At 32.0% G+C, this 22,471-nt stretch overlaps 1 protein-coding gene across 2 annotated transcripts in view; it reads right to left on the minus strand.

The window, feature by feature from the left end:
• CycY (cyclin Y) overlaps nucleotides 1-20,835 on the minus strand; it is a 116,248-nt gene extending 95,413 nt beyond the window's left edge. The window contains exon 1 of one of the 2 annotated variants that reach the window (XM_085810053.1): nucleotides 20,737-20,835. The gene's annotated coding sequence lies outside the window, so the exon portion shown is untranslated. Of the gene's footprint in view, nucleotides 1-20,589 lie in introns of both variants that reach the window. The other variant, XM_085810052.1, reaches the window with a different exon arrangement.
• Between the last annotated feature and the right edge of the window lie 1,636 nt (nucleotides 20,836-22,471).

Raw genomic sequence — 22,471 nt, forward strand, 5'->3', positions numbered from 1 at the left:
AGAAACCTCTCTAAATATACTGGACAAAGAAAAACTCATAGAGTTATCTTGTGACAGTTCTCTAGAAGCAATTTTTAAAGATCAATCTTTAATTGACTTCTGGCTCAGTATACAAAATGAATATCCTGTTCTGTCAAAAAAAAGCCATTGAAGTTCTATTACCATTTTGCACAACATATCTATGCAAGAAAGGATTTTTCAACATATACTTATCTGAAAGGTAAATACAGAAACAGGTTAAATGCAAAACCTGATCTAAGACTGAAATTGTCAGATATTGAGCCTAACTTTGAATTGCTTTGTTCTATCAAACAGTCACAAATATCCCATTAAGAGTTTTTCCAAATGTAAAACATAAGTACCAGTTTCTTAAATTTATCTTGTTTTCAACTTTTATAGCCATCATTTTAGTCTTATTAATGTTTTATTTAAATGTTTCACGATTAATATAATTAATAATTCTGCAATATGAAAAATATATATTCTATCAAATTTTAATGCTTTTTTTTACCTGTCATTAACGACTACATAGGGGGTTCGTCAAATTTTTTCATATTTTTCTTTTGGTTCGCAAGGAAAAAAAGGTTGGGAAACACTGCTCTAGATGCTCGGTGGTCACACCTCGAAATCCCTGCTCTTCACAATGGCATTTGCTTTCTTCTTAAATAGGAATGTTTATTTTTACCCAGATATAGATAAGTTGTTTTGAAACCACAGAGTTATTTTATTACTAAAATATATATGCACCTGCCCAGTAAAAAGGTCTTTCTTTTCCAGAGATTTTTCTCTGACCTCAACACACTTGCTCCCCAAGCTAGTATTGTAATTTTATAAACTATTTCCTATGGTTTAAATTTAGTGTAAATATACTTTGCTATAATAGAAATCACATAAAGTTTTATTTAAATTAAAAATATTTTCTGAATATTTTGGGATGAAATATGAATATAACAACTACGAATAAGAAACGAATGATCCGTACCAAAGCCAAAAAGACCAAGCCCCCCCCTTCCCATTAACAAAAAAAACCCCAAAAATTTCATGTGCCAAATGAAAAGAAACTAAATAACGCTGAACATATAACAGTGAAATTTAGATCCAGGAAGTGTACATTTTGTAGCACAAGGAAGAAACTTCATAGAAGGAGATACATGTGCGAAACATGCAATGTTGGTCTATACATGTACCAAAATGACAAAACATGCTTTGAACAGTCACAAAATTTTTTTTTTCTTTGAAATTTAAAAAAAAAAAAAAAAAAGAGAGAGAGAGAGAGACTTTTTTTATTTTTATTTTACTGAGTTTTTTTTATCCATTTACCAAACGTCCTTATTATGTAGGTACTTATATTTTCACTGCTATAGAAAAATTACATAAACGTTTATTTTTAAATTTTCCTGATGATTTACTTTGTAAAATAATGTAAAAAAATTATACATTATGCAATTCTTACATATATTTTTTTTAAATTCATAATTTTTGTCATTTATTGGAAATGTGCACGGAGAAAGGCAAGTTTTTTTCCCCCCCTACTACCTCAGTAAGTTTCAAAGTCCTAGATGCGAGGTGGTTTTACAGTGTCACCTCACCCACAGAACAATGGGCAAGAGTACACTTTTTAATTCATATATTACTTGTCTCTAGGATCATAATATTCAATTTCTAGAGTTTTTTGTTAAAAAAATCATAAAAATAATATCGCGCGCGTTAAAGGGTTAAACGTGGAGGGCCTAATAAAATGCTAGAAATAAATGAAATGGGTCGAAAATGGCTTGTTTAGTAAATTAAAAAAAAATAGTTCTTCAGAATTTCACAGGAACAGCTGGTGCAATTTTGGCATGATTGCCAGCAACTTCCAGTTCTTTGTTATAGCAGCCCCAACCGTATGTGGTGATTTTAGATTTGTGCCAAAATCTCAGCTATAATTTTGCCAAGCCTACTAAAGCACAAATGAAAAAAAAAAAAAAAATATGCAATAACAACGATAATACTCATGTCGTTTCCTAAGAACATTTTCAAGAATCCTTATGCTTATTATTTTATTAAATGTAACTGTTCCAGTCAACTGCAACACTTTCACACATAATAAGCTGTTTGTTACACCATTATGTGGACATCAACTACTCTACCCAAGAAAATGTAAATCTAATAGCAGTGATGAATTATATTCTGGAACCACTGAACCAATTTCCAACAAAGAGGCCCTTCTTCTTTTTGTAATTTTTAACACTGAAATTCCGAATGCCTTTGTCGTTAACATAAAGTTTCATGTTGTGGCCATTTTTGCATACTCATTTGTCAGGTAAAAGACCTCTTTCTTGAAAAAAATGATGTGGCATCCACCTAATTAGTTAGTAAATTAAAAATTGTTAACATCAAATTAACAAAAAAAAAAAAAAAAAAGCAATGAATATATTTTTATATAAACAATGCGGATTCCAAAAGCTCATAAAAAAATAATATAAGAACATGCAGTGAGAACAAAAATGCAACACAATGCTAATATACGATTACATAGCAAGGTAATCATGCTAATATACGATTACACGGCAAGGTAATCAAGGTAACACAAAGCCATTGCTAATATACTATCAGGAGGCAAGGTATAAAATCCCTATCACATACGTTTCCGCTACACGGGACTGGACATCGAAAGAGACATTTCTAAGAACACACATTTCCACGAAATCTGCGCAGCTAGGTTACCATTTTCGCTTCCTAAACTCAAACAGTAATTGATTATCACTCAGCTTGGTGTCAAATTCTATATTGTATCGCTCTTACGGAAGCACTTCAATATTTCCTTTTTGACATTTTTAACTTGTTTGTTATTATGGAAGATTAAATGTAATATGATTGAAATAGATACGAGTTTTACTATGTTTCAGCATTTTCATAAATACTATATCAAAATAGCACATATTCTTAGAGAAAAACTTATAATGCAAAGAATCTTTTGATTTAAAGCATTCAGTTAACAATAATGAGGTATTTAAAATTAGATCCTATCTGTCATTAAAACTCCTAAAGCATGTGTTGATTTTGTAATACTTTTCTAAATCTTTTAACAAGATTCGTATATGTCTATTTCACTTGCTATGCTGTTACATTATAATCATACTTATGCTATAACGTAACCTAGTAAAAAAAAAAAACTCAGAATGGTAAATCAATTTTTCAAGTCACTTCTCAAATAGTAAATATGAATATGTATATAAAATGTACAATTAATGTTAACAGAAAGTGAGACTGAACTAGATAATGAGTTTTTGCAATTTTTCTATTGTTATTTGTAGATAAAAATTATCAAGTTGAAATATGCTTTTCCAATGTGACCAGTGACTTTAAACATTTTATATTCCTCAAAATAAAAACATGAAACGATTTTTCTATTAATGTTAACATGTATCATAATTATGTGCAAAATAAACTTATATAGACTAACAGTAATATTACTCACCGAATTCTTATTTTCCTATTCAGTGCATAATTAAGCGTAAAATAAATTTACATAGAGTAAAATAAATAGAAATAGAAAGCAATATTATTGACCCAATGAAATAAACCATATTCTATAGTTTGAAAAAGAAATTAAAGTCAGCTATGATGAAAACTTTGACTCGATCAATTACTATATTTTTAATTTTAGCTCCTCTCTTTCGCACAAGCCCGTAATACAGTACAAAGTCCCAGATCTGGACTCATCAGGACCTCCACGATTGCAGATTTTGGATTTTTCCAGATATAAGATCATAAGTTTAAATCTAGTAAGATGGCATGTAGAAATAATAAAAGGTACTTTTCCGTTTTGCATGTGCAAATCTTGCCAAGCAGACTTTATTGGCGACAACACACTACACATAAAAAATTTTAACATATGTTAATTCTAAGAAATTTTTATTTTAAAAGCATAAACATTTTAATATCGATTAAAATTTTGTAAAAAGACAATAAATTTGTAAAAAGACATTAAGAATTTACTATGCCTTTCATTGTACAACATCCTGATTCGCTGTTTCATATCACGTGACCCAAACTGATCTCAACTCACGTAAACTACGCTACAAAATCTAATTCTCTCAGTAATTATCTACATTAATTTCAAGTTAAATCTTAATTTGGAATAAAAGTTTAAATGCAAGAATTATTTCAATTCGTATGAATCGCTTACTCAGAAATGATGTAAAACTGCAGTGCTTTACCTTGCTAGTGCATTCTCATTAGAATTGATGAATTTAACCCTTGACATTGCCTTTTCTAAATTTTCGCATTCGGGTGAGCGGTGTGATTGCATCCCAATTGACTAAATTATTGCAAAAGGCCTTAGTGCATAAAATTGAACTATATGGTAAAAATTATATGTAATTGTATGCCAGTATTGAAAGAAACAATCAATCTGATAAGAAATGGCTGCGACGTGCTTTGAAAATAAGGCGTCAAATGTTAGCAGCAAGAATATTCCATTTGGCATCGGTTGTACTATTTTTGGCGACTTTATCGCTTGCGCCGGCAAAATGGAAAAAATACCTAATAAAACTAAAAATATGAAATCGTGATTTATGAAATAATGAAGCATTTATGATTTAAAGGGTATCAAAATTTACAAAAAAAAAAGATTAATATTTATTTTTTTACTTTATTAAACATTTTTTTCAAGTTGTTTAAGTTGCTTCGTTTTTTGTGCTAATAATTTCTCAGATAAATTTAGCATACAGGAAAGAAATTTTGTGAAATTTTGCCTGTCAACATTTCTTAGTGTATTTAGCTTAAATCTGTAATCATCAGCAAGCGTAATGTCAACATAAAAGGTTACCATGCTGCTTCTCAATTACTAATTTAAAAAAAAAAAAAAAAAAAAAAAAAAAAAAAAAAAATAGGTATCGCTGCATGAATCATTACTCAAAATACATGTATTGATAAAAATGCAGTGATGAAAGCAAAATATAATAAATAATAATTTGTCAGATTGGAGTCAGGGGTATAAAATATTAGTAGGTGTAAAATCAATGATGTATACATGGAATGTTTCGGTTCAAAATGTATGACCGGCACTTACGAAGCCAAATTATTAATCATACAAATTTATGCTAAAATGATTGTTTCTTCAATAAGGAGGTATTTTATTTAGTGTCGAAGTGAAATTAAGAATCAGGACTCTCCACATATTTTATTATGTGCGGGGGGGGATCAAATGTGCATGTATAAAACTAAATATATATATATACAATAAAATAAAAAAAAGTTGGTAGTTACCTTTGAGGTCTGGATTTTAGATCATTCCGGATATTGGACATTCGGATCTCGCACTTTGTACTGCATATAGAAGCTACATATTTTCCCAAGTAGGACTTCAGTATTATTTTCCACTTCCTGCATATTTAAAAGTGCAGTGGAAGCAGAAGAAATTAAATCCTGAACATCGCTAGCCTCCCTTTTACTTACGTATTTTGTCAATGAAATCAGCTTCTATTTCTACCATCCATGATCTTACTACTCCAGCCATCGCCAAACTGGAAATTACCCTTGATCCTTCAGAAGCAGAACTTTTGTCCGATTGGTTGATCTCTACCCAGGACAGAGGTACAGACAAAACATTTTTGGCAAAGTTTCAAAAAATCCTGCATAGCCGGTACATCATTTCCGTAGATAAGCCGGACTTTGCTTCCACCGGAGCTGTTTCTTCTAGGTATCTTTCTGTTTAAAGCAATCTCATTAATTGTTAATCTCATTTCTCAGAAAAGTCCAGGCTAGCAGGGACTGTCGCTAGATGTGATAACCTCTTAAGAACACGCAGCTAGATTTTGGCGAGATATCTCAGCTGATTGCCGATTCAATCTCGGGGGTTGCTGTAACAAAGAAGTACCCTTCCCTGGTTCGATGGCAGCCAACATTTATGGTCAATAGGATAATATGTAAATACCATGTTTTTCCTTAAATCATTTCGTTATTGTTTCTCTAAATGTATTGATAAGTGAATTTTCACTCAATATGAGAGTTCTCGATAGCTGCAGTTATCAAATAATTCTTCAAACATTAAACATTTTTTTTAAAGAAAGATCTAAAATCCAAAGTATCCATCAATTATTGGGGATACAGTATATCCTGCTCCAGTAATCTGGTAACAATAATTTGCTGACGTGATAGAGAACTGACAAACTTCTAGTTCCTTCAAAATACTGCAGCAGAGCAGGAGCTCTAAATCATTACAAATTGCACAATTTAAAGGGAAGGGATATGTTGAATTTCAGACTGATAATGAAAACTCTGAACCATGGCAAAAACCCACTGTGATTAAGGCTGGCACAAGAGGATCTTGCACTTGCAGGTAAAGAAGACAGAAATGCCTCTATCAAATGTCAGCACAGCTATCCCAAAGAAATCTCACCAAAATGATCATCTACAACTCTAGATGATTTTGTATTCTAAAAGTTGGTTATTTTCGAGATCATAATTATGAATAATGCTCAATATCTTTTCTTTTACAGTTTTCAGTTCTTTCAGAATTAGTCATTTGAGAGATCCTACAAGAAGTTTCATTATATACTTATTTATAACATATAAAAATTATTTACTACTAAATTAAGCAACATTCACCTAGAATTCAATATTTATGAATTAGTTAGGCACCTTCATATCTTAGCACCACCAGGTGATCACCTAGGTTAACCCAATGACAAAACTAGCCTTATACGGCTGAAATGACATGACACAAATGAGCTCAAAAAAATTGTTGTAAAATGGCAGGAACATTTCCTTATTTATGATTATTAAATATAATTTAGAAAAATAAGTATATCAAAATATATATTAAATATAATAAAACTTAAATTTTAATACATCTTTATAATACACTAAAGTTTTTATATTTTTATTCACCGCTTCAATCCAAAAAAATTAATACTTCAGACTTATCACAAGTACATAGGTGGCAAGGTAATTTTAATGGTTGTCTAGCCATTTTTTAAAACTTCTGGCAACTATTGCCTATATAATACAGATTCATAACAGTTATCAGAACAGCAATGATAATAAAATTATAGCTTTTATCTCAATATTCAGTAAATTTCAGAAGCACAAATAAAATAAATCAAATATCTGTCATCAAGTTTAAAAAATATCTTGAAATACAAAGAAGATGACTGCATTTGTCACATTCATTATCATTTCTGGCACCAACTGAAACACCATATTTGAGATAACATGCACGTACATCACTTAAAACTTAGAAATAATATTCTATGAGTCTAACATGAGGAAGACAGAATGAGGGGAAAAAGGTTAAGAATTGCTATTTCCTAGCAACCTAAAATAACTTTCAAACAAGTTATTTATCAACATCAGCATCCTTGCAAACCTTTGAATTCTGTTTTCATCATTTGCTTGTACATATGGGCACATTTACTCTAAACTGCTCAATACAAGGAGTGTATCCAATACAAGCTTATAAAGAAATTTCATTTGCATGTCTCTTTTTATACACAGTGCCATCTATTTGTGAAAATTTTAACTAAACACTTGCTCTCCACAACTTTTCTGTTTTAATGTTTTTAAGTAAACTGCATAATAGTCAGAAAATCTGCTTAGTTTTAATTTTAAAATATTTTTATTACTCTTGCCAAGCAGCAGCCGGTATATATGTTGCAAACAGCATCTAAAATAAAGTTTAAATATTAAGAATTTCACACCACAATCTGACTAACAAAAGCTAAGTAATACAAATTTATATATTTTTAAATCAAAAGAAACTACTGCAGTATTTATCAAATATAAAATCTGTACAAATTATGGTACTTAAGTATTATCGCATCAACTTTCAAAGTTGGCTGTGATGTAAGCACAAAAGTTGGCAGAAATCCCACCAAACTTTTACCAACTGTTCATGTGGAATTTTAGAGGACCTGCCAGCTCTTTATTTAATAAACAATCAGCATTTGACCCAGTTTCTTTCTGTACTTCATAAAAGGCTTTTGTTGGTTTCTTCTATTTTATTAAGGCTCTCCAATTTTAACGGAAACTGTTTAGAAGGCCGCGAGCACAAACTTCCCATTAGTAATATTTCCAATTTATTACTCTTTTTGTCGGCCATATTCAACTGACCATATCATGTCCATTAACCCTTTGATGCGCGTGATATTATTTTTATAATTTTTTTAACTAAAAACTCTAGAAATTTAATATTATTATCCTAGAGAATAATAATATATGAATTTTAGAAAATCTACTCTTGCCCATTGTTTTGTGGGTGGTGGTCACACTGTGAAACCACCATGCATCTAGGACTTTGAAATTTACCAACTTACCTAGGTAGTAGGAGGAAAAACTTACTTTTTCCGTGCGAGTTTCCAATAAATGACGGAATTTACAATTTTTTTTTTTTTTAATGCATGTAAGAATTGCATAATATATATATTTTACATTATTTTACAAACTAAATCGTCAGAAAAAATTTAAAAATAAACACTTACGTAATTTTTCTATAGCAGTGAATGTATAAGTACCTACATAATAAGGAAGTTTGGCTACATGGATTAAAAAACTCAGTAAAATAAGGAAAAAAAAAAAACTTGGTGGTGGGTTTTTTTTTTTTTTTAATTTCAAACAACAGATATTTTTTGTGACACTGCTCAAAGCATGTTTTGTCTTTTTGGTACATGCATAGAACCACAGTGCATGTTTCGCACATGTATCTTCTTCTATGATTTCAAAACCCCTTATCTATATCTGGGTAAAAATAAACATTCCTATTTGAGAAGAAACCAAATGCCATTGTGAAGAGCAGGGGTTTCAAGGTGCGACCACCGAGCCTCTAGAGCAGTGTTTCCCCAACCTTTTTTTCCTTGCAAACTAAAAGAAAGATACGAAAAAATTTGATGAACCCCCTATGTAGTCGTTAATGACAGGTAAAAAAAAAAAAGCATTAAAATTTGATAGAATATATATTTTTCATATTGCAGAATTATTGATTATATTAATCATGAAACATTTAAATAAAACATTAATAAGACTAAAATGATGGCTATAAAAGTTGAAAACAAGATAAATTTAACAAACTGGTACTTATGTTTTACATTTGGAAAAACTCTTAATGGGATATTTGTGGCTGTTTGATAGAACAAAGCAATTCAAAGTTAGGCTCAATATCTGACAATTTCAGTCTTAGATCAGGTTCTGCATTTAACCTGTTTCTGTATTTATCTTTCAGATAAGTATATGTTGAAAAATCCTTTCTCGCATAGATATGTTGTGCAAAATGGTAATAGAACTTCAATGGATTTTTTTTGACAGAACAGGTATTCATTTTGTATACTGAGCCAGAAGTCAATTAAAAATTGATCTTTAAAAATTGCTTCTAGAGAACTGTCACAAGATAGCTCTATGAGTTTTTTTTTTCCAGTATATTTAGAGAGGTTTCTGAACTTTTACATAAAATCGTGTCTGCGGACTATACGTGCGAAATTACGGTACTTTTGGTCACTTCTGTTATGTTCTATCTTTCAACTTCCAGTTGTATTTTGCCTTGCCTTTAGAAATAATAATAATTGGCAGGACTCAGTCTAAGAAAGTCCAAGCATTATTTCTTCTGAAATTCAAACTTTCATCTGCATCTTACCTTCACTAGAATAAATTAAATGATAAAAGGGTACTTTTCTGTTTCGCCGGCGGAAATCTCGCCAAGCAATGTAAGATTTTTTTTTTATTTTGAAGACATAAACATTTTAATTTCATTTAAAATTTTGTAAAAAGCCAATAAATAAAGACAAATTTGTAAAAAGACAATTTAAGAATTTACTACGCTTTCATAGTACAACATCCTGATTCTTCGCATGATATCACATGCCCACTAGTGCTATCATCTCGCACAAATTATGCTACAAAATCTAATTTTCTCAGTAATTATCTACATTAATTTCAAGTTAAATTTTTATTTGGAATGCAAGAATTATTTCAATTCGTACAAATAGCTTACTCAGAAATTATGTAAAACGGCAGTGCTTTACTCTTCGCTAGCGCATTCTCATTAGAATTAATGAATTTAACCCTTCACTTTGTTTTTTTCTATATTTTCGCCTTCGGGTGAGCGGTGTGATGCATCCTAATTGACTTAATTACCACGAATGGCTTTAGGGCACAAAATTGGCCTATCTGGTAAAAATTCTATCTAGTTGTATGCAGTATTGAAAGAAACAATCAATCAGATAAGAAATGGCTGCGACTTGTTTTGAAAATGAGGCGTAAAGGTTACCAGCGAGGATATTCCGTTTGGCCATTACTGGCGACTTTATCGCCTGTGCCGGCAAAACAGGAAAGTACTGATAAAAGAGTTAAACTGCAATAGACAGAGAAATGAGGAAGCTTACATACTGCACCTGTTTAACCTCAACATTTTAAGTTCTGCAATAGTGTTGCAAATGAACTTATGTAATTTTTATTCAATAAGAAAAAAGTTAAAAAAGTTAACTTTTAAAGTCTTATTGAATAAATCTTATTGAATAATTTTTATTCAATAAGACTTTAAAAGAATGAACAACGATACATGTATGACAAAGGCAGCAACTTATTCAATCTGTCTGCATGTGCATCAACAAATCACATCTCTAAGCTAAAGTGATCTAATTCGCTCAGTGCTAAATATGTAAATAACAAATAGCATGTTAACTCTCATTAGCAAGATTGGACTCTAACCAAGATACATAATTCACAGTACTTTCATACAAAGTGTGTTTTAATCTAATCATTTTGCCATAATTTCTCAAAACAGCAATCCATTTTCCTTTTGCTTTCAGCTAACATAAGATTTTGACTGCATTTGGACTGAATCTAATTTTTTTTTTCAATTAATTATGGTATAGCATGCAAAAGGTATCTACCTGAAGTGAGGATGTCTTGTTGAAGGAAAACTGGCTCTTACTTGTGTTATAGATAATGAAAAATCCCCAAAATATTCGTACAGCCAACTTGTAATACTTACATACTATGACGAATACCTAGATATCTCGCCAAAACTGGCAACCCTTGTAGGTTATACAGGTTAACCCTAACACAAGTTACAGAGAGCACTAAAATAAAGAGTATTCCCGCACTTGCTATTACCACACCTTTTTTGGCTACATTTACGCGAGTTATTACATTCAGGTTAAACGCGTAAAACTTTTTGTGATTATATTTTTCCCAATGGATATCAACATTTTCCAGCTTCTTTCAAATGAAGAAGCGATAGAATTTTTTAGAAAGGCTGGAATTTTACTTAAAGAACGCGTTTGTAAGAACAGCCATGATATGAAATTTTATAATTCAGGATTTTATAGGAGATGGAATGTCAAAAATTGTTAACAAAAGTTTGATGTCAGAACTGGTACGCGATTTGAAAACAGTCATATTAAATTTTTAAAAGCTTTACTTACTTTTGGGCATAAGAACAGTCATCCATTAAATGGTGCAAACATCAGTTGGATTTATTCAATAAGACTATTATTGATTAGAATAATTATATGTGTGAAGGATTTGAGGTTACTTTCCCCCCTTTATGATATATAATAATATGAATAATACTACTAATAATGTATAATAATATGTACACATGCAATACATTTTTTTCAATTATAAGTCGTAATTCTTTTTTTTCCACAAAAAATCGTGAAACTGTGTCAAAGTGGTTGCTCTAATACACAGGTACCGAAAACTTGCCAGTGCAGTACAAAGTCCGAAATCTGGACATCCATTATCAGGAACGATCTAAAATACGGACCTCAAAGCCACAAACATTTTTTTTTTTTTATTAATGCTTTATGTGTGCACATTTGATTTTTCTTTCCATAATACATTGGTTATCATAAATTAAGGAAAAATAACAAAAATCATGATTACTGAAAAAGTTACATGTAGAATTTAATGAAACTTACCCATAATATACAACACGTAGTAAGGTATCAAATAGCATAAAAAGAAATTACCAGACAAATATGGTAGTATAGAAATTAGCACATGTATAAAATGAACAAATCGAAGGTGTCAGTTTGCTACAGGAAAAGTACCTTCAATATGGAATATGATCGCCTCTAGAAGCAATACAGCACATACAGCGATGTGTGATGCTTTCAATTATGCGGTCTATCAGTTCCATACGAAGCGAGAGCCATTGCTCTTGCAAAGCAGTTGCAAGTGCGACAAGGGTCTGAGGGGGCAGATTCAGAGCAGCTAGACATCTCCCTAAAGCATCCCAAACGTGCTCGATAGGATTCAAGTGCGGGGATCGAGCTGGCCACTCCATATGCATAATTGTTTCATGTTGAAGATAATGTATGATGTAAGCCCTGTGTGGTCTTGCGTTGTCGTCCTGTAACAGGAAAGCATCACCTATTGCCCCGGCATATGGGCGCACATAAACATCAAGGATGTCATCTCTATAAGTCTGAGCATTCACGGTTCCTCCTGGAAAGACATGGAGGTCTGTGCGTCCACCCAAAGAGATGCCACCCCAAACACAGACACTGCCTCTTCCATATGCATCTCTTTCATGGATGTTTGACGGATGATAACGGGTTCTAGGTTCTCTCCATATCAAATAACGCCTACTATCGCTTTCTAGACTAAACCTGGACTCATCCATAAAGAGAACTGCCCTCCATTGATCAGGCGTCCAGTGGACATATTGTCATGCCCACTGAAAACGGTCCCTCCTATTACGTGACATGAGCAGCATACAAATGGCCAGTCGCCTCGCATACACACCACCTTCGTGAAGCCTTCTACACACAGTTGACGTTGACACAAACCTTCCGGTGGCTGCAGCAAGGGAGGATCTAAGAAGAGTCGGAGTAGTGGTTCTATTTCTGTGTGCACATAATGTCAAATGTCTGTCATCGGCGCTCGTTGTAGCAGTTGGCCGTCCTTGGCTGAACCTCCTAGATGCCGAATCTGTGGTTTGAAATTGCCTCCAAAGTCTATGAACTACAGAAGGACTCCTATTTAGCCATCTGGCCACTTCTGTTTGACATTGTCCTGCCTCTAGTCTGCCAATGGCTTTCCATCACAGTTCTGCAGGCAAATGATGCCTGGAGGTCATTGTTACGAATTGGCTATCTCAGATTTCTGATGTCACTATCACAGTGAAATATGTGGGCTTGCTTTCAAACATGGACTTTTATGCTCCTCGCAGATGACGTATTCCGAAAGCAGCGCCACTAATTTGCATATTGAAGTTTTACTCAGCTACTCTTACTTGGCAACATATTCAAATTTCACACGGTTTGGCTTATTTTTTAGGGAGTTATCGCTATTTTTGTGATTTTTCCTTAATTTATGATAACCAGTGTAAAACATGAGGAGATTTTCACTTAAAAATTCAGATTCTTAATTTCACTTAGGCATTAAATAAATTACCTCTTTATGGAAAAACAATCATGTAAGCATAAATTTGTGAGATTAGTAATTTGGCTTGGTAGCCGAGTATCTACTTCGTATACACCTCAAACCGAAACACTCACCTCTTTTTTATATCCCTGACGCCGACCTGGCGAGCCATTATTTATAATATTTTGCTTTCATCACTGCATGTTTATCAATACAAGACAGCTTCAGTAATAACTCGTGCTGTGATGTCTAAACTTTTTTTATATTAGTAATTGAATAACAAGAGTATGGCAACCATTTATGCTATGATTACACTTGGAGACGATTATAGATTTTTAAATGCTCTAAGAAATGTTGACGAGGAAAAATTCAACAAAAATTTCTTTTCATATGTTAAAAATAGATTTTGTTAATGAAACTCATAGGCCAAAAAATTATATTTAATGCTATTTTAATTAAGAGTAACTGATATGTTATTCACCATAAACCCAGAAGCGGCGGCAGAATATGGCCGCATCGGATAGCAGAATTTAGGGAAGACGAAATTTTTGGAATTTGGGGAAGCAAAATTAAGGGATGAGAAGTTTTTATAATTTAGGGAAAGCACTGGGATCCAAAGTTTAGGCACGGTGAAAATTTAGAACTTGGCACTTTGTAACAGAATTCAGGACTCGTAGTGACTGCACCATGCGGTATCGAATGCCAGCCCTAGATAAAGCCTTAAGTATATGTGGGAGTTTATTTATTCAGGACTCGGATTAGTTTGAAGCATGTGCAAGAAATAAATGTAGGTATAGTAAATAACTCAGGCTAATACAACTCAGGCTTAATTCAGTACGCAATAGGAGCAAGACAAAATTTAGCGAAACAACTTGGCTTTCGTCGCCAAGCTTGTGATAAACACCTAATAATGTATAACGGACGCTATTAAGTTAGGCTAAGATTATCTTTACTGATTCTAAGGCATTTCAATTAATGTAGCTCCCTGATCTTCTAATTTGATCCAGCTTCTTATTTCTTGCAGACTGTTACTATTACGAAAATTTCATAAAAACTAAGCTTGAACTTTCGATTATGTCGAAAAGAGTTTCCAATTCTGGAGTTACCAAAGGATCTACAAAGCGAAACCATGTTTCGATGTCCATTACACAAAAAGTGGAATTGCTGTAAAAAATGGATGAAAGCATATCAGTCAAAAAATTACGCGGGGCGTATGGCATTGGAAAGTCCACTGTAAATGAAACAAGATAAAAGAAAAAGGAACTTTTTGAATTTTTTGTGGAAGCATCTTAGAAAACTTACATTGAAAGAAATGTTTAATAAAGTAAACAAATAAAGATTAAGTTTTTTGGTTGATCTTTGGATTATGGTAACTTGGCGATTTTTTCGCGAAAATTTGGCAACCCTTTTTTTTTTTTTTGCCGCCATTTTGTCTTCACGAAGTAGACATATTTCTTTTCTTTTTATTTACTCAACACATTCTCCAACAATCTACTAGCCGAATTTACACTTATGCTAGAAATTTTATGTAACAAAACTGCTTATTCATGACAAATATTAACTGCAAAACTGGGAAAAAGTGCACAATCGCAAACTCCTTGCGCGTTTTTCAGAATAGCACATACACATAAACCATTGACACGTCGACTTATTTTTACTTAAAAAAACATCCCAGAATTGCACAAAAATAGCATTGCACACACTCTTAACTTTATCCATCTACACTGCTATTTTCTCATAAATTACAAAAATTTGCACAAAAATGCTGGAAAATTTTCTTAATCTTTAAACTCAGTAAAAAGCACATATATGAAATTACCTGATCGCAAAAAAGTATATACCCTTTCCAAGGATGAACGTTTCCACGTATAAAATAAATAAAATATCCAAAAGCTTTTACCTCTAAATTATCTATTATATTATAAACGTCAGCAACGAATTTATACGCGAACATTAAAAGTAGTTACAAATACTTAGTGTCAAATATTTAAATTATTTCCATACACGTTTACTTCAACTGAAACGTATACCAAATTCCTACAAACATAAAATTAACAAAATAACTATCATTTAATTAAAATATTACTAAACCATGTACACATCGATTTATTTTTACTTAAAAAAAAATCCCAGAATTGCACAAAAATGGCATTGCGCACACTCTTCACTATATCCATGTACACTGCTTTTTTGTCATAAATTACAAAAATTTCACAAAAATGCATGAAAATTTTGTGAATCTTTAAATCCGGTAAAAAGAACATATATGAAATTACCTGATCGCGAAAAAGTATATACCCTTTCCAAGAATGAACATTTCCAAGTATAAAATAAATAAAATATCCCAAAACTTTTACCTCTAAATTATCTATTATATTACAAACGGCAGCAACGAATTTATACGCAAACATTAAAAATAGTTACAAATACTACTTAGTATCAAATATTTAAATTATTTCCATACACGTTTACTTCAACTGAAACATATACCAAATTCCTACAAACATAAAATTCACAAAATAAATATCATTTAATTAAAATATCACTAAACCATGTACACGTCGACTTATTTTTACTTAAAAAAACATCCCAGAATTGCACAAAAATGGCATTGCGCACACTCTTCACTATAATTATGTACACTGCTTTTTTCTCATAAATTAGAAAAATTTCACGAAAATACATGAAAATACTCAACGTATACTACTCAAACGTATTCCAAAATACTACAAACATATAACTCACAAAATCACGATCATTAAATTAAAATATATTTAAATTAAAAAACACTTCTTAAAATATAAATAAGCACATACATTAAAATAATAAAAATTAGATTACAATCCTAATTACTTTAAACTAAATCATTGCTAATAACAATTTTCCAATAATACCATTTTAATTTATTTACTCCTTGCATTTAGAACAATGCATAAAAATAATATCCTCAAATGATTAAAAATACTAACTTACCTAATCTTCTTCAGAATCTTCATTACGTGGCACGCACACTTCCCTACAGAAAGAGTTCCAATCGGCTGCAGTACTACTGCTAATTTCTAAATCCGAAATCCAGTAGTCAACTTCTTATTAATTATTACGTATTAAAAATTTAGAGTTAACTTTACATAGCGCCATGCAATCCGAAAATTGATCAACACTATTTCACACAACGCACAATGAAGCTTAATACAAAATAATTTTTCCAAATTTACCCCCTTTTCCGATTAAAGAACTGTAATTCGTCCATTAATGTCACATGATGCATCTCATGATCTCTCATTTCCCTCACACAAAATAATGCGTAATCGGAACTGAGTGCTTCTCACATTATTACCAAAGTCCTAGGTAGTAACCTTTATCGCCTCCAAAACGTCGCCAAACTACCTGTTACCATATTCCAAAGATCAGCCAGCATTTTTTGTAAATTCTGATACCTTTTAGAACACACGGGGCCCCTTCTTTTGAGCTATGGAGACACTTGTGTCCAGGTGGGCTGAAGGGAGCCTCCAATTCTTACAATTCTTACCCTTTAAAACACAATTTTTCTTTATTTCATAAATTACGATTTCATATTTTTAATTGTATAATTTCTGCATGCCATTTTACCAGATTTAAATTGATGATCTATTATCTGGAAAAATCCAAAATCCAGAATCGCCGAAGTCCCGACCAGTCCGGATTTTGGACTTAGTACTGTATTTGTAAGGTTTTATTTTACTTAATCTCGCTATCTTATTATTTTGGCTTTACCATAACTTTTGTCAACTCCTGCCAGTAAGCAAACTGGTTAATATTAATAAGATTTTTGGTTCTAATTTTCTCAGACAGCTTGGCAGCACATACTAACCATCGGTTAATCTTTGGATTATGGTAACTTGGCGATTTTTTTGTGAAAATTTGGCGACCAACCCTGCTACAGCAACCTGTTAGTTTTTGTTTGGATGCCATTTTGTTTTCACGAAGACTTTTTTTTTTTTTTTTTACTCAACATTTTTTTCCCCCAACAATCTGCAATTTCCAAATCTGCTAGCCGAATTACGCTTATGCCAGAACTTTTATGGAACAAAAGTGCTTAATCATGACGAAGATTACGTGCGAAATTGGGAGAAAGTGCAGAATCGCAAACTGCTTGCCACATTTTTAAGAATTGCACATACACGGTATCCATGTACACGTCAACCTATTTTCACTTAAAAAAACATCCCAGAATTGCACAAAAATGGCATTGCGCACACTCTTGACTTTATCCATGTACACTGCTAAAGTCTTAGCTATTAACCTTTATTGCCTTACCAAAATGCCGCCAAACTACCTGTTACCATACTCCAAAGATTAGCCTGGCCATCACTTTGCTTTAGTTTCCCTGCTGTTACAATGTCATTTGGGCTAATCTTTAAAATATGGTAACAGGTAGTTTGGCGACATTTTGGTAAGGCGATAGAGGTTACTAGCTGGGACTTTAGCAATAATCTGAGAAGTACACAGTTCGAATCACAGATTATTTTGTCTCAGAGAAATGTGAGATTATGAGACATGTAATGTGACATTTTCCGGAAAATTCTGATTGTGACTTTAGCTAATAAGTACTTAGAAACAATTTCGCTGCTAAAGTGCAGAATCGCCCACTTATTTGTTTGGCGCTTTTTACAAGAGTAAGAAGAATTGAATTTTTGTCAATTTTCTTTGACTTTTTAAGTGAAAATAGGTCGATGTATACATAGATAAAGTCAAGAGTGTGCGCAATACCATTTTTGTGCAATACTGGGATGTTTTTTTAAGTAAAAATAGGTCGACGTGTACATGGATATCGTGTATGTGCAATTCTTAAAAACGCGGCAAGCAGTTTGCGATTCTGCACTTTCTCCCAATTTCGCACCTAATCTTTGTCATGATTAAGCATTTTTGTTCCATAAAAGTTATAGTATAAGCGTAATTCGGCTAGCAGATTGTTGGAAAAAATGTTGAGTAAAAAAAAAAATTTTTTTTTTTAAATGCCTTTACTTCGTGAAAACAAAATGCCGTCCAAAACAAAACTAGCAGGTTGCTGTAGCAGGGTTGGTCGCCTAATTTTCGCCAAAAAATCGCCAAGTTACCATAATGTAAAGATTCACCGTCATTTGTTTGCGTAATTTTTTGCTAGATACAATTACTCTGCAAGCAATTAAGGATGAGCCAGGGTTTACTGAGGTATGTTTATTTTATACCTTGCATTATCTTTAATTTGATATGTGTTTTAGTTAGCCTTACATTCAGTTTCGGTTAAATTTTGAGTTTATATAACCACCAGGTCAATCTGTTAAAAAATAGTTTAAATTTAATCTTTTAATTATAAGGCAGAACAGATGAAAAGATATTTGACAGTTTCTTATAATTACTCAGATTTAAAATGGTAGCTCAAAATAAAAGTTTAACAGTACATATTTACATCACAACACGAAAATTATGCAGCCAGGCTGTAAACTGTCAAGAACAGAAACAGGGACAAACTACCAGCATTTCATGGTCCCTAGTCTGCCTGCTTAATTTAGCAAAGCACAAACATTCGTAGCTGATTCAATATAATTCAAGTACATTATCATACTTCAGTAACTACTAGACACATTTCTAGCAGCAATCTTTATATATTCTCATAATATAGGATAAATGCCCCTTATAATATAGAATAAATGCCTGTTTTATCGCATTACATATTAATACCAAAAATTTAACAAATATACTTATTGAAAATGATAATCTCAGTACCATTTTCTCCTTAATAAAATTGATATAATAAACAGTTACTTAACATGCACTGCCAGCAGGCTTAGGATGCAATGAAGATTTGAGGGAAGTTAAGAAGCTTCCGTGTTTTATCAGCAAGCTTAAGAAAAATTACGCCCCTCCAATTCAGAAAGCTTATAAGCCCAAATTTATGAATGATTACCTCATATTTAATTTGCTCTGAAATTAAAAACAATATAAGTCAGCATTATAAGTGTTCTTACAGAACTAAATATTCATTGTAATAAGTAGCATTAAAGAAGTAAATTCTTATTACTTGAAATTTATTTAATGTACTACTAGAATTCATGAAACCTCCATTTTTTGTGCATGTGAAGAGATAAAAAAAAAAAACTTGCACTATGCATAAGATGAGAACAGTTAATAACAAAAACAGAAATTACTATATTAAGGAATAATTTAAATATAAACTGCATGCAGAAAGTAAATGTGAAATCATGTTTCGGTAAGATCTGCATGCCCAACCTTAAGAACCCAGGCATATACTAAACATACTAACATACATTAACTAACCCAAGCATAAAAGTTAATGTATGTTTTCTAAAACTTTTCTAAAAGTTAATGTATGTTTATAAAACATTGAACCTCCTGTATATAACTGATCTAGCACTAGATCGTTAATTAGTTTTGTAATTTTCATGCATGTTTAAGAAACTGAAATAAATCTCAGAATTTTTTTAATGTTTCTAAATAAATATATGGCATACAATTTCATGATAAAAAAGTAAAACATAACAAATGTTCCTTAATGCCTATTTGTTAATATTATGACAAATGAAAACATGAGCATATCATAATCCTCAAAAATGTGAAAACATTTATTTCAAATTTACTAATTTAAAAGCTGGAAGATCAATAAAAACAACTCGTATGTATCTCTTAATAAACAAAATCTTCTAAAAGACTAGTTCAAGCTTTTTATACTTAAAAGCAAATGGAAGTTCTTATTCAATTAAAAACAGATTGTTCTTATAAAAATTTCAAAACTGCAATTAAATGCTAATCTTAACTATGTAACTTTATGTACCTCTCCTCTCATTTTAAACTGCTAAAGGAAAACAATTCCTGATATTTTACTAAAATGTGTGCAGTTATCTTCTATATAAGACTTAAATAGTTAAAGAATTAAAAATATGTCTATTATCATTCAAGTTCTGACAAAAAATAGGTTTCCAACAATTATTACATACTACAGTTGATATCATTTGCATAATTCACGTATTTAACATAAAAAATTTACTCGTAAATAAGGATAGAACAAATCAGTACATCAAGTGTTACACGTTGAATTGCTGCAGTTTTTCAGTTTCAACGAGTTCTACACAGACTAATTTAAGCAGTCAGTATATATACCACTACCATAGTAATTTAAAATACATGATTCATATATAAATAAGAAAAAAAGACAAACCGAAACAACCGAACATTATTTTTTAAGTCGGCATAAGATCTTACTTTTAACAACAATTATATGCAGAATTTTATACATTCGAAATAAATAAAACTGCTTTGGAGTATCGTCTAGGAATGAATAACTGGCAGGATATGTCCGGTAGTAAATAAAAACACAATAATAGAAAATATCAGACGTGTTCTCATAACCTTCTTCATTCCACTAGCAGAGCCGAGAAGTAACGAAAACTTTCCGTGATGCCCTAGTGCTGTTGCCGACAATGAATTAACGTTGCCGAAGTATTCCCCCCCCTCCACCCAAAAAACCGTAAAATTTCTCAAATGTTTAAAACATTAAAACTTGAGTTACAAAATGAACATGCTTATTTAAACACCTTTTCACTACCAAATTATATATATATTTAGATTCAAGATTACAAAAAATTCCATAATAAACCATTGTCTTTCTGAAATAAAATACTTGTTAAAGCTACAGCAATGAATTTTCAATTTCTCTTGCCATGAAGTTATATTTAGAAATATTCCACTACTAAGAAATGTATTTCTGCTTTAAAAAGGGGGTTTAGAATGAAAGTTCATGTCTCTTTTACCTTGCCTTTTACACTTGATGCATCAAGAAGGAAAAGGAAGCGTTATTGAAAAAAGAAGCTTCTTGAGCAGATGACAACGGCTCACGGCGCCCACGATAAGATGGATTCTTTAGCATTCAAGACTGGATCTTGTTCAAGGCTAGATGTTGAATTGGTGTTCTGATTTCTTCTATCGTAACTTACGGGTCAATATTTTGTAGTAAATACGTGAATTATGTAAATGATGTATGTCAGCAGTATTACATAAGTATTGTCGAAAACCTGTTTGTGTGAGAACTCAAATAATAATAGGCAGTTTTCCTTTTAATACGACTCTTCCTGGTTTATTTGAAATTTGTATTCTGAATTGCTAAACAGCTTCTTCAGGTAGATCAGCTCGGTTATTAATGAACATACAAGTTCTGTTTCACCTTTTGGATATCGTAATTTCATTCTTTACTCTAACTTCGTTGGATATTACCTCACAACCTTCTTCTTTTTTCATTTTAATATATTATCCCCGTAAAGTGTAGAATGGACCCGACACACCGGCACACAGGTGTACTTAAGGTGCACTGACCTTACCTCCATAGAAGAATATTCACTTACGAATTTATCAAGGTGACCTAAATAAAGAAGATTCTAATAATAACTACAAAAGTTCTGAAGTTCAAAGAAACATAATAATATTCACAAGAAATGTTCGGCTAATCAGTCGGGGCTATTGTGCTGAGGACGTGAGAATACGAAGCGATGCATGTGACATTTATGAAATATTAGGCACTTAATAAACTAAGAAAACCACACATACATACCCAAACTACAAATACATAAGCTACGAGTGAATACAAAGCTACCAACGTTCCCACAGATTGAAAACAAATGCAGATAGAAAATATTAAACTCTCAGGATAATATCACACACACTCAGTTTCCATTTACACGAGATAAAATATCGCTAAATGTGTCCTCCAGAATGTTAAATAGCATAATTCAAGGGGTGGCAGCACGAACCTCATCCATGATGCCAGTGATAGTTCTAATTACATCGAATATGGAATAGTTACTGAAAATCTTATTTATTTAGCGAATCATCTTCAGAAAATGTACAAATGTAACTGACACGTTATTATTTGTCAATTTTTTCTAACATTTCTATTTTTGTTTTATCTGCTGTGTCCAGCGGCGGCAATGAGGTTTGGACATTTACATGAATAGTTTTTTTTAACTGTATTTGCTTCCCTAGTGGGGCAACCCTTAGAAGTGGCAGGTATTTCAGAATTATGTTGGAGAAAATATGCCCTTCACTCTTCTCAGAACGAGTTTCCTTAATATCCTGGGATCTAGTGGTTTTC

This window comes from Stegodyphus dumicola, chromosome X2 (genome assembly GCF_044657685.1).
Source record: "Stegodyphus dumicola isolate Sdum_Otavi_A_Nest chromosome X2, ASM4465768v1".
NCBI classification, from domain to species: Eukaryota; Metazoa; Arthropoda; class Arachnida; order Araneae; family Eresidae; genus Stegodyphus; species Stegodyphus dumicola.